This window comes from Canis lupus, chromosome 35 (genome assembly GCF_048164855.1).
Source record: "Canis lupus baileyi chromosome 35, mCanLup2.hap1, whole genome shotgun sequence".
Taxonomy (NCBI): domain Eukaryota; kingdom Metazoa; phylum Chordata; class Mammalia; order Carnivora; family Canidae; genus Canis; species Canis lupus.
The window spans coordinates 21,980,450-21,998,673 of record NC_132872.1 but is presented as its reverse complement, the minus strand read 5'-3'; positions in this window follow the sequence as shown (position 1 = coordinate 21,998,673).

Here is an 18,224-nt window from a genome sequence, read left to right as displayed (position 1 = left end):
CAAGACTGTTAGGTTATATAAATGTGCCTTATTAAATTCATATCAGTTGGAAATAAGCCTCATAAGGAAAACTGGTACAAATTTATTCAAAAAGAAGTCTCCATGCTGAAGATCTGAGTACAGAAAGCTGTGTGTAGCAATGGAAGAGTTAAAGTAATTAAAATAAGACAATATTTCTTTAAGTTCCTTAGGAATATTTTGAGATTCCAAAGAATCATAAATAACAGGGAAAAGACTGTTGATGTATACAGAACTTTATCAAATCCTCATGAGGCTAAGGGTAGTGGATAAGTCATCTCTCACCAGAAAGTTTCTCAATCTATGCCCATCATATTTGGATTACATCAAAATATTGACATTTCCACATTTTAATTGAGAAGCCAGTCAACAGATTTAAAATATTAATGGGAAATTTGATCCAGAAATAATATTACAGGTTTTTCTTTTTCCTCTTATCGAAAGCTAATTTTCAAAATTCTAATATATACAGAACTATTTTAGGGAGTGTTTCAGAGGCTGCCTTCCAAGTTTAAATTAAAAAAATAAGTAAATAAAATATTTTGTCTCATTTCATTCTTTAAGTATTCTGAGTTTAAACATCCGAAAAACTTCTCTCAAACTAAGCACTATTATTCCTTGGACTTTAGCATGGTGGATATATTTTTTTTAAGATTTTATTTATTTATTCATGAGAGACACAGAAAAAGAAAGAGGCAGAGACACAGGCAGAGGGAGAAGCAGGCTCCATGCAGGGAGCCCGACGTAGGACTTGATCCTGGGTCTCCAGGATCACACCCCAGCTGGAAGGCGGTGCTAAACCGCTGAGCCACCACGGCTGCCCAGCATGGTAGATATTTAATAACAAGGTACTGAATGATTGAATTAATTTTATGTATGAAACACACAGGTTTTATTTTTATTTTTGTTTTTAACCAATTCTTGTCCATATGTTAAAGACTAACCAAAGTCACCCAACGTCAATTATGACTTTCTTAAATACTTTAATCAATGTCTTACTACTCTGAACTAATAGGATAATCCGTGATTCCACAAATTTTACACTGACATATATTACTTACTTTTATTATGGTCAACTGCCTTAAATTTTTAAAAAAATATTTTATGTATTTATTCATTAGAGACACAAGAGAGAGAGACAGACAGAGACACAGGCAGGGGGAGACGTAGGCTCCATGCAGGGAGCCTGATGCGGGGCTCAATCCCCGGTCTCCAGTATCACGCCCTGGGCAAAAGGCAGGCGCTGAGCCGCTGAGCCACCCGGAGATCCCCTCAACTGTCTTAAAATTAAGATTACTTAGCAGGGTTAAACACATTACAAATCCTGAAAAATGCTTGTTGAAATAAAATAAATATTTTAGTTTGCCCAATATACTACAGAAGCTTTGTGGTATAACATGAATGTAATAGTGCCATTCCCTCCCTAGATCCATTCCACTGAATGAATGAATACATAAGACTGGTGATTCTTAGTCCAGGGATATAGAGGAGAAGAAGTCAGAGATTACTTCAGAGTTTTGATAACATGGCAAAGTATTAAATAGTAAAAAAAGAGAAAACTGGGAGGATGTGATTTGAGGAAAGGATGTTGGATTTTGCATTTTTCACGTTTAGTTTATGCACTTATATGTATTGCCAGTGGAAGTTTCCAGGAAGGCATTTTAACATAATTGTTTTTTTCTTTCACCATTAAATATTAATAGCTATCACTGTATGATGACTTAAAATATTTCATGTAGTATACCAAGAGCTTTAAAAAACATTTTACACTTTATTTAAAAAATGTTGCTAAATAAGTATTATGTTTACCAATTTTGAAGGTTAAAAATCATGTCAATAGCTTGTCTTAGCTCACATAGTTCTGAGATATTTATGATTCCAATCCACATATATCATATTACAAAACCCATGATCTTAATAACCTTACTATATGTTGCTACCTAATTTATTAAGTGCATAACTTTGCAGACATTACACAATAAGCTGTAAAGGCAAAGACAAATAAAAATTGTCTTTGACAATGACAAGGAGTAAAGAAACCAGGAAAAGATGATATGTAATCAGAGACATGCATTTGCAGACAGTGTACACTAGTTCCAAAATGAATGATCATATTCTGACGGACCACAGAGAAGACCAGGAAAGGCAAGGACTTGGAGTATAGTTCATACTTTACAATCAAATGAACAGTGATGATGTGAAAGTGACTATTTTGGAAGAAAAAGAAACATGAAGATAATAATGGAAGAAAAAGGGCAATGGATAGGAATTTGGGGAAAAAAGTAGGTCAGTAGTCCCAAGAAGTGTGGGAAAAGATTGAGTGCTTATGTGTAGAAGTTACCATATGATTTCTCATAAATGGTGTTCTCTTTCAATTGTTAAAACTACAGTAAGAATTAAGTGTAATCACTGACATTTTGCTTATGAAAAACTGCACTTTAAAGAGGCTGAGTGAATTGGCCAGGATATAACTATCCAGTGGTGGAAACAACACTGCTGTCTTTGGTTGAATAAAGGACACACATTCCCTCTTCATTGGAGCCACTGTACACTCTGTAAGCATCTTCGATTCTCAGATGTGCCTGAATTTTAAGGGCATAAAAGCAGGCAATAGAGCAAAATACCATAGAAAGAAGAGGAAAGTCTGACTGAAGATCTCTGAGTAGAACTGAGACATCACTTCAGCACTTATAAGGCTCAGTTGGTGAGGCATCTGACTCTTAGTTTCAACTCAGATCATGATCCTGGGGTGGTGACATAGAACCCTGCAGCAAGCTCTGTGCCAGCCTCTGTGCTCAGTGGGGAGTGTGCTTGAAGATTCTTTCTCTCCTTCTCCCTCTGTCCCTTCCCCCCCACCCTCTTCCTCTCATTATCTCTCTAAAATAAATAAATAAATCTTTAAAAAAGTACTGAGATACCACTGATAGGGGAAATAGATTTTTTAAATGAACCCTGAAGGAGATAGTGTAAGCACACGTATGTTTTGACCTTGATCTAAATGAAGCATTAAAAGAAAAACAAAACAAAACAAAAAAGCAAAGAGAAAAATCAGAAAATCATTAAACACTACACTGTACATGGCATATGGAATTTCTAATTCCATTGTGACAAAATCAGGTAATTCATTTCTTAAGTATATGAAATATATACTATTTAATTTTATCTCCAGAGGAATGGATTTTATTTTATTTATCTATTCTTAAAGGATTTTATTTATTCATGAGAGACTCAGAGAGAGAGGCAGAGACACAGGCAGAGGGAGAAGCAGGCTCTGTGCAGGGAGCCTGATGTAGGACTCAATCTCAGGACTCTGGGATCATGATCTGAGCCAAAGACAGATGCTCAACCACTGAGCCACACAAGCACCCCTGGAGGAATGGATTTTAATCATCACATATTTCCACATATAAAGTGGAAATATTCAAGAGAGTATAAGCATACATTAAAATTGCATAACCCACAAAAAACCACAATGAACAAAGTCAGAAGAAAGAAAAAGAAGAAAGAAAGAAGAAAGAAAGAAGAAAGAAAGAAAGAAAGAAAGAAAGAAAGAAAGAAAGAAAGAAAGAAAGGAAGGAAGGAGAAGAAGAAAGAAAGAAAGAAAGAAAGAAAGAAAGAAAGAAAGAAAGAAAGAAAGAAAGAAGAAAGAAAGAAAGAAAGAAAGAAAGAAAGAAAGAAAGAAAGAAAGAAAGAAAAGTGCATAACATTAAATTGTCACAGAAAAAGAAAAAAAGATGAAAATGAATAGCCTACACGTCCAAGTGAAGAAGTAGAAAAAAATAATTTGACAATATTAGAAGAAAGATACAATAGAGAAGATTGAGAAAACCAAAAGATGGTTCTATGGGAAGTTTAATAAATATGACAGATAATTGGCAATATTAACAAAAAAGGAGGAAGCATCAAATAAACAATGGAAGGAAAGAGAAATGAAGCATGCTAGTGATGCAGCATAAATTAAAATCAGGACAATATAAATATTTTTAAACCTGAAATTTAGTTGAAATGTCAAAAGTTAATCAAATAGCACTAGAAACTGTGAATGGTTTTATAATTATTGAAGCAACAAACCAATGCCTTTCTCTATAAAGCCACAAGCTCAGAATGTTTTATAGGTTACTACTAGCAAAAAGACAAGGAAGAAATAATTCCAGTATGACTTAATTCTTCCTGAATACTGAGAGGAATTTTTCTTAATTTATCTCATGAATCTAATAAAACCTTTTTAAATATAGAAAATATACATGCATACACCCAGAGGACAGTATAAAATAGGTAAATAGAGGCAAAATACTATTAAATGGTATTAATTATTTTAAGTCATTAACTTTTGGGTGCTTTGTTATACAAGAAAGACAACTATAGTTAAGTAGATGAAAGTTTTATCTTGGACATTTATCTGGCATTGCAGATGATTGGAAAAGGCTAACCTATTTATATGTAGTACAGAATCTTTTTCAGATAAAGCAAAACTTCCTTCTGCTATATACACAAATTAGTAACAGATGGATTAAGAAATAAGTGAGAAAGGACAAATTTAAAACTTTTTGAAGAAAATTTTAAAAAGTTAGATCAAAAAATAATATAGCTATAATGCAAATAACACAGATTTGAATTTAGAATATAAAATAACACAAGTATAAAATGAAATAAAAATAAATTCTATATTGGGACGCCAGGGTGGCTCGTTGTTGAGTGTCTGCCTTCAGCTCAAGGCGTGATCCTGGAGTCTTGGGATCGAGTCCCACATCAGGCTCCCTGCATGGAGCCTGCTTCTCCCTCTGCCTGTGTCTCTGCCTCTCTGTGTGTTTGTCTCTCATGAATAAATAAAATCTTTAAAAAATAAATTAATAGATTCTATATGTCATAAAAGCCCAATAGAAAAATGGACAAGAGATGAACAAACATTCCACCAAGAAGATATGGAAATGCGAACAAATATTGGGATTCGGCCTCACTCGTAACTAGAGAAGTACAAGTTAAAAGCACACTGTGATAAAATTAGCTGAGAATTAATGAAAATGCTAATTAGTGTAAATGTAGAGAAAGGGGAGCTCTCATATACTGCTGATAAAAGTGTAAACTGGGTAAAATCATTTGGAACACTGGCACAACCTTGAGAAACGAAATACGCATATACTTTATGACCCAGTAATTCAACACCAACAGTATAGACAAAAAAAGCTTATATCCATTTGTGGGGTGCCTGGGTGACATGGTTGGTTGAATGACCAACTCTTGGTTTCAGCCCAGGAAATGATTTTAGGGCTGTGAGATCAAACCCTGTGCGGAACATTTATTTAGCTCAGTGTAGTCTGCTTAACATTCTCTCTCCTACTGCCCCTTCCCGTACTCTCATTCTCTCTAAAATAAATACATAAATCTCTAAAAAGAAGAAATTTATATACATTTGCACTAAAAATCTGGCAAGGTATTCATAGCTGCATTATTTATAGGAGGCACTGAAGGTAAACACCTCAAAGTTTCATCAAGAGTATAATGGATAAGGAAATGATATATTTGTGCAATGGAATAGCATGCAGCAATAAATGAACACATTTTGAAAAAAAAAAAAAAAAGGACTGTTGCTATTTGCCACAAAAAGAATGAATCTCCCAAGCATGATATTGAGTGAAAATAACTATTTAAAAATTACGCAAACTAAATTATAATGTTCAATGTTATACGCTTAGGTATTTTTTTTTTAAAGCAAGGATATGATGACCTAAATAATTCAAGATGGTGGTTATATTTTGCAGGAAGCTATTAGTGGACAGCCTGCTGAGGTTATAAGTTACTGGCAATATTCACCTTGCCCTTGGTGGTGGTTATGTTACTATTCAGGACACATATTGTTTTAACTCACTTTTCTATCTGCGTTTTATGTATTAACAAAGTTAAAATGATAGATATTTGCACTTATGAAGAAGATATAAGTTGAGGATATACATACCAGGTTTCAACTTTAGTGATGTAGGAGTTTGCTAATAGTTTGCTGATTAATCAGTTATGGGGAGGCTGGTAAATGTTTGTTAAAATTTTGAAGGGGTATTCCAAGTTAAATAGGAATGATTCAAATAAATGCAGTAATGAAAAGGGAACTGAATCAAGTTAGGAAAACTTGATTTTTAGTGGATCCAGTTCACAGCGTTTTTTGACATTCTCTGCCTGACATTTGGTTTTCTGTTAAGATTATCTGTAAAGACAGGTTAACAATAATAGGGAGGGGTTTGTCCATAGGCTTCAGTTCTGTTAATGGTTTAAAATAAAAGGACCTTAGAAGCTCCTGTTCTGTAAGCATATTTTCAGAGATCTGAGGAGTACAGAGTTTGAAACTGGGATGTGGAAACAGAGAACAGGCGTTCAGGGACAAAATTGGAAGTTATGACTTCAGGACAACATACTCATTAACTGGCAAGAGATTGCTTCTAAGCAACCTAAGGCATAGAAGAAGGACACTGTCTCGTAAAGACCCTGAGACATATCATCAAAGCTGATATTTATTTTCTACATGTGAACAAAGCTGTTATCTTTGAAAAATTTTCATGGAAAAAAGTACCCTGCATTGGTTCTCGTCTGACACACCGTGTGTTGCATTGTTAAGTGGATTGTTTTCTTGCATATTTCTTGATGTGGTTTCCTCAGCTAAGTGTTCTGACTCAAAAATCTGACTCTGCCATAACAACCAGGAGATATTGAAATCATTTACAAAACTTCAGGGACATTGCAGAAACCTACACAAGGTTTGAGAACGAAGAAACATTCTTAGAAACCACTTAATTTTCCATGAAATTGAGTTATGAAAAGGCTTTGAGTTGAGGAGAAAGGGTTGTTATTTTTGCTTGCTGAGCTTCAGAGGAAAAAGATAATGTTTCACTCTGACCATTAGTTGCTGATTTCAGCTATCTCCATTTTTTCAGTAATTTTCTCTTCAAATTATTGCCATATGATATTAACCCACTCTCCTATCAATTTCCCTAAATTAGAATTACCAAGACCAGGGAACTTTTAGGTCTTCATTTTACTGGACATCTTTTCAGACTTTCACATTGTTGATCATTCACCTGTTTTGAAATTCATTCTTTCTTTGGTTATTGAAGTATTTCTCTCTCCTTTATTACCTTCTCTTCCCCTGATTTAATACAGTTTTATCTATTAATTTAATAACACTTACTAATGCTCCTATATAGCAGGACTATATAGCTGTGTCCTGGGGATGTAAAGGAAATTGCTATACAATTTTATACCTAGATTTTTTATACCTAAAAATTTGTATCTTCCTTTTCACTAAGTTTTAGATTATGAAGAATGTCCCATCATTTTATATTTTCATTTTAATGGCTACATAACATTTATCAAAATAAATGAGCCACCACTCTTATATTTTTCCAACTTATAATTGCACTAATTTTTTTTGGTCAAATTTCCTTAGAGATATTTCTGGTTTTTTTTTGTTTGTTTTTTTGTTTGGTGAATTTAGAGAATAGAGATGAATAAGCTGTTTATACACATCTTGAAATTGTTGTTGTTGTTGTTGTGTGAAGTAAACTAAGACAAACTCTACCAGCAAAGTATAAGAATATATATCTTGGGGCAGCTGGGTGGCTCAGTCAAGTTAAGCATCTGACTCTTAATTTCAGCTCAATCATGATCTCAGTGTGATGAGATAAAGCCCTGTGTAGGGCTGTCTGCTGGGCATGGAGTCTGCTTAGGATTCTCTCTCTCTCTGCCCCTCCCCCACCACTTGGTCTGTCTGTCTCTCTCTCAAGAAATAAATAAATAAGTAAATAAATATACACCCCTTACCAACTCTTACCTTTTTATCATAAAAGATAAGAAAATCAAAATAATAGATAAAATATCTTATTTTTTGGTATTGTTTTTGTCAAAATTTAAATTGAAAGACAATTCTAATGCCAACAATTAGGCATTAATATTTATAACAATTTAGTGTATAATATAGTAACATAGAAGCATAACAAAAAATACCATATATTCAATTGTGTTGGAATACCTAAACTTAAATAGTAAAAACACATCAGAGACTCAAATTAATGTATTCAAAATTGTATAGTCACACAATGAAGTGTTAAATGCAATAAATAAAAAAAAATTATAAAGAAATAGAAGGGAAGAAAATTTAAGGGAATATGCCTATTTGTTGACCTACACACTTAAGGAAAAAATCTCTAAGAATGAATTGAGAAAGAAATGCAATAACTTTCACTTTTGGTCATGATACAAGAAATTGTGAGATGCTTGGGTAGCTCAGTCAGTTAATTGTCTGCCTTCAGCTCAGGTCATAATCTCAGGGTCCTGGGATTGAGCCCCAAATCAGGATCCCAGCTCAGCAGGGAGACTGCTTCTCCTTCTTCCTCTGCCTCTTCCCCTACTCGTGCTTATGCAATTGTGCTCTCTCCCCAACTTCTTTCTTTCTCAAATTAAAAAAACTAAGTAAATAAAAAGGAATTGTAAGAAACTGTCATTCTCACACTAACCATGAAACAAGCTGGATAATATACGAATTTTAGTTTGTTTTAAACTCATAAGAGCATCATAGTCCAATATAACTTTCATTGATAATGAAATGTTTCATATTTGCAGTGTCCAATATGATCCTAGCCAGATGTAGCTAGAAATGTGACCGGTGCAAGTGAGGAGCCAGATTTTAATTTTATTGGGATATAATTTATTTAAAGTTAAGTATACATAGCCAAATATGGCTAATGATTATTCTATTGGACATCACAGCATCAGAGAACTGAGGATGCAAATAAAGTTAAATGCAGTAAATTACAGAAAATGTGGAGCCCTTCCCAGGAGAGAAAAGACCTGAGGCTGCTTTAATCTCTGACAGAATTAGTAGAAGTAGGGGAAATCCTCCAGAAATAGTAGTAAGTATAAATCAAATGAATTCTTAACATACTTTATTGGACATAAGGGGCCAATTGACAGATTTTAATTCTAAAGAGCTCAGAATAAAGTGAGTCTTCACACACCCACCAACACACCCTTCATCCTCCATCACCAAAGGTAAGGAAGTGTGCCAAGTCTGGGAAGTGGGCAGGAGGGCTGGGAAACACTTCCTTCAGTGTAGGCAGTGTCTCCCCCAAGTGCCCTGCCACATCCAGCTGAAGGCTGGGGTTAGGGAGGAAGTTGGAGAGAAATACCATAGGCTTCAGTAAAATGTACTGTTGTGACTCCCCAAGGGCTGGGGCTCGGGCATGATGGTGGAAGATCTCTTGAGGTTCAGAGAGGCAAGGACAGAATTGAAAACAAAAATAACTCCCCAGGAACTCCTCAAACCGGCACCCAGCCAGGAAAGTGATAGAGATCCAGTCCTTATTTTCTAAGTATTACCTAAGAACTTCAAAATATTTAAAGATATCTGAAAACTGATTCTAGATAAAGATACAACAAATCCTAGGCCAAGAGAATACAGATTAGAGTAATTCAGTGGTCTGAAAAAAAGAAGCAGCTTGCCCTTACTTGTTCTTGAGATGTATATTATTTGCTTCAGTCTCTACTGTTCTTTTAGATGCAATATTTGTTGGGGGTGGGGTGGAGAAAAAGGAAAGCAAAATAGAAAAAGAAGCAGGAAAATTCACGGTCCAGAGAATAAATAGTCAATACAGTCAATAAAAACAAAACTAAAAAAGATGCATATATTGAAAATTTTAGATTACTCTGTTTCCCAAACTCAAATCTGGTGTCCGTCACTGAGCTGAAACACTATTTCATATGGTGTGAGTTATATAGGCGCAGACTGAGCCACCCAGGCCTGAAGCTTGACAAGAACCCCGTAGGCTCACTATTTCAACTCTACTTGCTTCTCATATTTGGTTTCTGTTTCTGTTTTAGCTGCATGAAAAAAATGCGTTTTTAGTGGAACAATATACTAATTTTTCTATTTATGCTTTATAATAAAAAAGTGTTTAGGATGTATACAGATTAGGGACTCAGACAATAAGCATATGATAGGGCCTTGAATTACTGACCCCATTATTCTTATTTAGCTCCTTTTTTTGTAAACAAAACTATGCTGGATTGAGGATGTGTAGCATACAACACATCAACACAACTCTTTAACTATATGTAGCATAGCTTTATGCTTGCATATTTGAAAAGTATTTACAAGGCTTCCTATACCTTAAGCAGTACATGAAGAAATATAATTTCACAAGATGTTGCTTTCATACATCTTCTGTTTGTCCACAATGTTGATTTCTCATCTGACAGTGCAATACACTGATTACTATCTATTTATTAGCTTAGTTAATTCTTGGCCCTTGAAATTTTCTCCTTCAAATAGATATTGGAACAGAAATACTAGTGAAAATTTAGAATAAATAACCTTGGGTCTTTCTTCATTATTCTATATTTCTGGCTCAGTAAAGGAAGGTGAAACTTCCTTAAACTTATCTCTTGCACATTTTTTTTTTCCTGTTTTGGGACCCCATGCATCTCTGGGTTGATAGAACACTGATTAATATTCCTAAATTCTATGGCTTCTGAGTGGAACAGGGTGCAGAATATTTGGGTTTAGTGAGTCAGCTCCCACCTTAATCTGAAAATACACCCTGGATAAATGCTTGATTTACATAATTTTTAGTTAAACAAAGTCCCAATTTGCGGGTGATTAATGGGAATTTAAGGTGTAAGGGTAATTGAAATGCATTAGTAACATCAAAATCTTATTTATCCTTACATGGCCAAGACCCTTGAATCAGTTGTGGATTTGTTTGTTTGTTTTGGCTGAATCTTTCGTCAAAATTGCTGATAGCAAATGTAACTAAATTTCAGAAATGTATACATATTTTGCAGAAATTCCATTGAATGCACTAATAAGCTAATTAGCACCAAAAAGAAGTTTTATTCTATATATAATTTTTACCATTCACAAACTGTATAAGCCATAGAACCAAACTATTTATAACAAACTAGCCTCTCAAATTAAATATCACTATTTACCCACATTTCTCCAATGGGACTTACTTGAGCGAAAGACACACATATTTTTTTTTAAGTATGAAATGCCTTTTTATGGAGCTATCACACTTAACATTTTTGTGTATCTAGTCACTTTAATTTCAAAATCATTGCACTGCCAATAGAGGTAAAATGTGATCCCACATGTCAGTCTCAGACCTACTCACAGTAAATTCTTTGCACGCATTGCTCTGCTTTTGTCAGTATCATCCAACTGCCAATTTTGCTCATCCTCCTGTCTTCTAACTTGCTATCAGAAAAAAGAACACTCCAGCTGCTTCAGCACATTTTGTGTTTTGTGGGTTCTGTGAATGTATATGCCTGTGTTTAATGTTATAGCCGTGATGTTCTATCCTCCCCCACATAGCCATATATTCCGAAACAATCTGTGAAGAAGCAGCTCTGAAAATAAAATTAAATCAACAGGAATTAAATAGAAGTGGTTGTGATCTATAGCACTTACTAGTGTCCACCCCCATAGAGATTTAATAACACCCACATTCTCAGATAAAAAATAAAATTCCCACACCTAAGTTTTTACTGTTTTCATCTAGTAATAAATCCCTTCACATTATCTTTATCAACTTAAAGGGGAATTATAAAGCACAGAAATGTTATCTAACAATTTTTAAACCATCTGAACACTTTTAACTGCATTTACAGTTTTTTGGTATATTTTTATATTCTGATATGTGAACAGTAAAGTAGGGGAAAAATAGCTTCATATTTAAAATACAATACTTTTCAAAATTCCTCTTCTGATTTATTTGAAAAGTGATTTTCACCAAGCAAAGAATAGTTTCTGATCTATTTATTGAGTTAACCAAAAAGCAATAAATAATTTTAATACATGTATTCTGGTTTTTAATAAGGCAATGTACAAGCTAGAATGAGAAAGCAACAATCTAGTGATTATTCCCTAGAGTTGTGGTCAAGACCTAAATTTTTCAGAAAAGGAAGTAATTTATGGGTCTTGAGGGATAAGCAGGGGTTCACTTATATGTTTCATTATTATGTATAAATTCTTGCCAAGTTAGGTTTGATTTTTTTTCCCCATGGGCATGTCTTCTGGTATGTCCCTCAGGAACTTAAATCTCTCATGTGAAAGTGATTGCCTATCATATTATAGAGCTCTGCTAATAGTCAATTTCTTTTTGCTTTGTTAATAGCACCAAAATATTAAAATGTGTTCCTGTTAAAGGAAGTATATATTATTTTACAGGAATTATTCAATTATTGAAATTACCACCTTTATTTGTGTATATATATGCATTTATATGTATATAGGAATTATACAATCAAACCAAATGCCTACAAATTAATGTAGACCTTCAGGAAAAGTGGATTTTTAAGTTATCTGTGTGCTTATGTTATTTTCTGAAAAGAGTGAGGGAATTCAGACATAAACTTCTGGGGATCACCAAGAAGTTAAAAAAAACACAAGAATAAAGTAGAGTCCAATGCTGTGAGAGCTTCACAAAGGAAATGGAATTTGAGCCCAGATCACAAAGGTTACAGGGAATTTAGATTGGCAGAAGAGAATAGGAATGGGATTCCAGAAACAGAATTAACCAAAACACCCACGTAAAGATAAGGTGGACAGTGAATAAATTATTTTGACTAGATTAGGCTAGATTAGAAGGAGAAAAATGGGGAAAAAATATCTGAGGACAGGTCTTTTGTTTCCTAAACTCACAGTTACATTATTAACCAAAATCCCAAAAGAGGAAATAAAATATTTCTTAGGTTGTTACTTAACCTCATTTTCTGATATGTTGTCACTATAGCTACCATTTTAAGGGCTCAAAACAGTTTTGTAGTATGATAAGGGATGCTAGGTACAAGCCTCTGTGGAAAAAAAAACAAAAGGCACCTCCAGGTCGGCTCATTTTTGTGTCAATTAACTGTTGACTGAATTGAATTATAAAATCTACCAATTTCTCCTGCCCTTCCTAATTTAAAAACTCCTATACCTTAATTGCTATGGCATGTGACCAAGTTATTTTAAACTTGAAAATTTCATAAGATTCAAAGTAACACCCTAAAGCTTGGTAAACTGGGTTAAGGGAAAGTATGAAGGTTTTTTTTTTTTTTTTCATCTTCTTCTTTCTTAATATTCAAAGAAAGTGAAAATTTAAATATTATAGGTGAGAAAAAACAGAGAAGATAACAGAAAAAGCTGATTTTTTCAAGATTCTAAACACTGAACTTATAAGAAATATAGAAAACCTGAAATTAGAATTGTATACTCAGAGGGATACATATTATATTTTATATTTATGCTTTATAATAACTGTAGATTTTATCACCCCAAATATTCTTTGAGAATGAGAATAATATGTAGTGTCAAGTATGTCACAGCCCCACTATGACTACTGTTGAGAGAATGCATGAATGAATATTATTCAATAGGAAGTTTTAAAGGTACAGAAAGGTTGATAAATATGGATTTGCAACATGCAATGAAAAGATTAGAGAAAGAGTATCTTCAGAGTCTCTGAATAAATTTTCTGTAAGTAACTTTAGATATTGGCAGGGAAATAGCTGATTCCATTGCATAATTAAAATAATAACTAACCAGCTGGAATCTCTTTGCTATTCAGATCCCTTTTCTCCTGATGACCTTTTCATAAGCCAATATAAGCAACTGAGAATCCTGACAACAAAACATTCTGACCTAATTATATACCATTTGCAGTTGTTTCAAATTGAGATTATGCTAGACCCAGTAAACAAAATTAAAAAATATATAATCTATATGAGAAATTGGGATATATAACAATGTCGTGTTCCCTGTAGATATGTACCCTCTCGACTATTTTATGAATATGATCTAATCCCAGATTCCTTTGAATTCAGAACCTTTGAACTTTTGCAGACAGCGCTAGGTCATCATCCTTGCATTAACTTTCACGATGCTCATTATATCTTACAACCAGAAGCTGTTGACAGTCCTTCTCTTTCAAATCTTTCATCAATTCATGCTTACATGGCCTGAGTAGAGCTAGTAATTTGCATGCCAAGTTGCCAAAATGCAGCTGTTACCATTTCCACAACCGTACGTAATTATCTTAAAATATAGGTTCTTCTAGTGAGACATAAGAAACTACAGTGTCGAAAATGGTCACTCATTCCCTGCTTCTGCCTGCATATTAGCTTCCACCTGCATCTCTTACTCCTTGCTGTACTCTTAATTCATTTTCTATGTAACCATCTTTTCCAATAAAAATATCTAATTTCCTCTTAAACTTATTTATACCATTTGTTTTAATTGCCATATGTTCCTTCTTATTTCTCATACTCATTACCCATTGAGCAAAATATAACTAAAATCATTCAGAGTGAACTAATGCATGCACAAGAATAAAAAGTTGCATGTCCTATCTCACTCCACTGCATATGTCTAATCACATTACAATATGTGATCTATAGGAATATATATAGTTATAATATGTATATATATAGTTATGTGATATGTAGGAATATATAATATAGTTATATAAGATTATATAACTCTTCCCCTTTGCTTATCCCAATTAACCAAAGGAACTATCTGATAAATAAGGACATTACAAAATTCCGAGTGGTTTACAAAGCTCAAGGCCTATTCATAAACTGGCCATCTTGCCAAGAAATAACAAATACTTCAAAGTTCTGTGATTTAGTTTTCTTCCTGGATTTCTATGACACAGCTTTCTCCTTCACCATGAACAAATTAAGTAATTAAAATACATTTTTTATGTGTGACTTGTAGAAAACATCCATCAATTGCACATTCATGTTTCAGAAGGACAACTCGTTTGCTTTGTCAGATAAGTAACCACTTATACTGATCTCAAAAAAACACATTAGTGGACTTTCTACCATCTCCTAGTGGGAGAAAAAATTAAATTAAATAATGCAAAAGGACATTTTTTACAAAAAAAACAAGAATTTTATTGTTAAAATTGTTTTGTTAAATATGGAATAGGACATTTTTTCACTCAGTTTTCAAAGAATGGATTTCAGTGAGCTATATGACAGAAACTTTTTTTCCCATTTGTCTTGTGTATTGTTTCACTGGTTAACACACTAAGATTTAATATCCTTCCATTCTAAAATTAGGAAATAGAGCGTTTTGTAGTTGTAACATTATCGGGGACATGTGACAGGACATGTTAATAACAAAATAAAAGTTTTGACATGTAGACTGTCAGTCCTTTTTTTTTTTTTTATAGATCTGGAGATGATGAAGAATTTTTGCAAATCCGACAATAGTCACCACAGTAATAGAAGAATTGAGCCAGTTTGTTGTGCTCAGGAAGAAATGGTTCAAGAGGACAAAGGAACTATATGAAGAGGAAGGATTCACGCTCATATAAAATGGATACATATATTTAAGTGTGTATGCAAAATATGTTCATAATATCTAGTGTAATTTCACAAATCTCCTCTTCACAAATTCTTCACACAGTCTATGTTTTAACCATACAATGACTGTCACAATGTAACTAGCTAAAGTTCACACCTAATTTTTTGTCTCAACAACTGGAAGATAATTACTTCAGTTGACACTTCCAGGAAGATATTCTGCTTCTAAGAGTGGGAGTCGTGAATCAGGGGAATTAAGTTGGGCATCAATACAGAATATACTGTTCTAATATCAAATCAGAGTTTGAAACTCAATTTCTTTATTTGATTTGGCTAGAATTTGCCCGTGTTCCTTCATTATTTAAACCACGAAGGTGTAATAATCCAAAAGACAATGATAAAGCATATTTCTCTTTAGAAATTAAACATTGCAGTCCTTGTTTCTTGCATGCACATTGCTAGAATTGTCTAGTTTATAGTCTTTCAAATATTTTGCCAAGTCAGGAATAAAATATGATTTCATGATTGTGCTTTTCTTGACATGTTCAAATGATGAGTGGGTTTTATTTAAGATATCAGCAAAGGCTAGGCATTGTAAAGTACTTTTTGGTTTATCATGCAACAAATTTAGTTATTTAGCTAAGGTTAACTACATGACCGAGACCTAGATTTAAATACAACTCAAGTCATCTTAGTCTTCTCACTTTTTTTTCCTTGTCAAGCATTTTAAGCATCTGACAAAATAAACAACATAATTTTTTAAATAAGCTTTTAAAAAAACTAAGAAAATCAAATTTCTAGCATGAAGACAATTCTGGGAAAGATGCTAGAATGCAGTTGTTGAAACTTAGATATTGGGTAGAAACCAGGGAACAAGAAATTACTTACTGTCAGTCATATTCCACCAATCAATGTGTATATTCTCAGGAGTAATATTGATAAGTTGAGTAATAAATTAATTCTTTGAATTTCCTAGGGTCCCTTTAATAATACAACACTAGTTTATAAAGAGAGATCTCAGTGGACCTAAAATATTTTATTTTACTTCCAAGGACCTGACTTACTTCTAAAGATTAATTTATGCACTGGGGAAATACAGTTAATTATTAAATTGGTTACTTTTGTCTGTAGCCAATGAGTCTATTTTCTTTGAAAGATAGATTGGTAGTAGGGACTGTTTAAAATGTCCCTAATTATTTCCAGTTATCTTGAAATCCCTCTGTTAAAGCCAATAATAAGTATTAAAATATGAAAGAATAGTGACAAAGGTGTTGTTTTGTTTTGGGGTCTCTTTTTTAAGCTCATGATAAAAAATATCTTTATCATGCAGATGATACTTTTCCTCCTTTCCTTGGAATAATAGAGGAATGTTTACTATAGAGTCTCAGATGATTCCAACACTTGTAATATAAAATTATCTGTTCAACTACAGACTCTCCAAAACAAACTGGGTTTTAAATTCCCAATTTAAGGAATCAATTAAGTAGAAGATATAATCATAATCAAAATAGTCTTTGGTAATTACATGTGTGATGCTCATAAAATTATCAGGTATTATATTAATGTATCTGGTTATAAAACTGTTTTGGATTAGAACAATTATACCATATCTGTTGCCAGGAATCAGTTTGTTGCCAAGAATCTTAATTAGGCATGACAGTGAGTAGTAAATGTGATTTTTTTTCTACTTGTTCTTCTAACTATAGTGTTGTTATAGCTCTATTGATGCATTTTGCCTTGTTTTCCTACTTTTCATCCATTGATGTTAATACTTAGTCAAATTACCAATCTTAGAGCAGTCTCATACTAATGCAGCTTAGTGAGGAGCTTCTTTAAGTATTACACATAGTCTGGACATGATATTTACCTTGAGAGGTGATCAAGCCTAATTTATTGCTCCTTATAAGATCATATTTAACACATTCTGGAAAATTGAAGTTATACTTTCTTCATAACCCTTAAATGTATGTAATTCCATTATAAGAATTATTCTTTATAGTAAATATTTATGGCATACCCAAATCATTAATGTCGTGGTTAACCTCAGATACTTTTAAGAGATATTTAATCTCAAAAATAAACATCTCATAAAATTTTTATCATCATCCCTTCTTTTAAAATTCAGTTGTATGTTTCTAGCAAAAATATACTTAGTAAAATCAGAAGGATACAACTTTCTTCTTTTTCTCCTTCTTTTCCTTCCATTTTTTTTCCTTCAATTTACTACTCTGTATATGACAGTGCAGGAAATAATAAAGACCACCAGCAAAAGTGAATAGGTAGATAAACATAAATAAATGTTAACTATACAAAACAATAATCACAATATCTTCAAATGTTTTAAGTATATACTAAATAACATAATGCAAAAGTCAATAACAGGTAAGTGGAGATAAAGTTTGAATATTCTACTGAATATATATTATATGTAATATATATATTGCATACACATACACATACACATGTATATTATGTATATATAATATATATATTACCTACATACACATATATATGGATAAGAAAGTCAGAGAACATTTTCCTAGGATATTTTCCTAATATAACCCAGAAAACCAACCAAGAGGGGAAAGAATACAATTTCAATAATGAAAATACTAATTTAACTTAAATGAAATAAATTCAATTAAGAAAATTAAAACCAAACTGAAAAACAAAAGTAAAGCAAACAAACAAAAAACAATAGCCAGACATGAAGACACAACAAGTACCGGTTGTGTCTTCTTGATGCTAAAAAAAACCCCAAAAAACAAAAAAAAAACCTAGAATACTATACAAAATAAAACAATAATTTTCAGACCTAAGACAACAGACAATGCAGAGGTAAGCCCTGAGGGACAAAAACAAGAAAT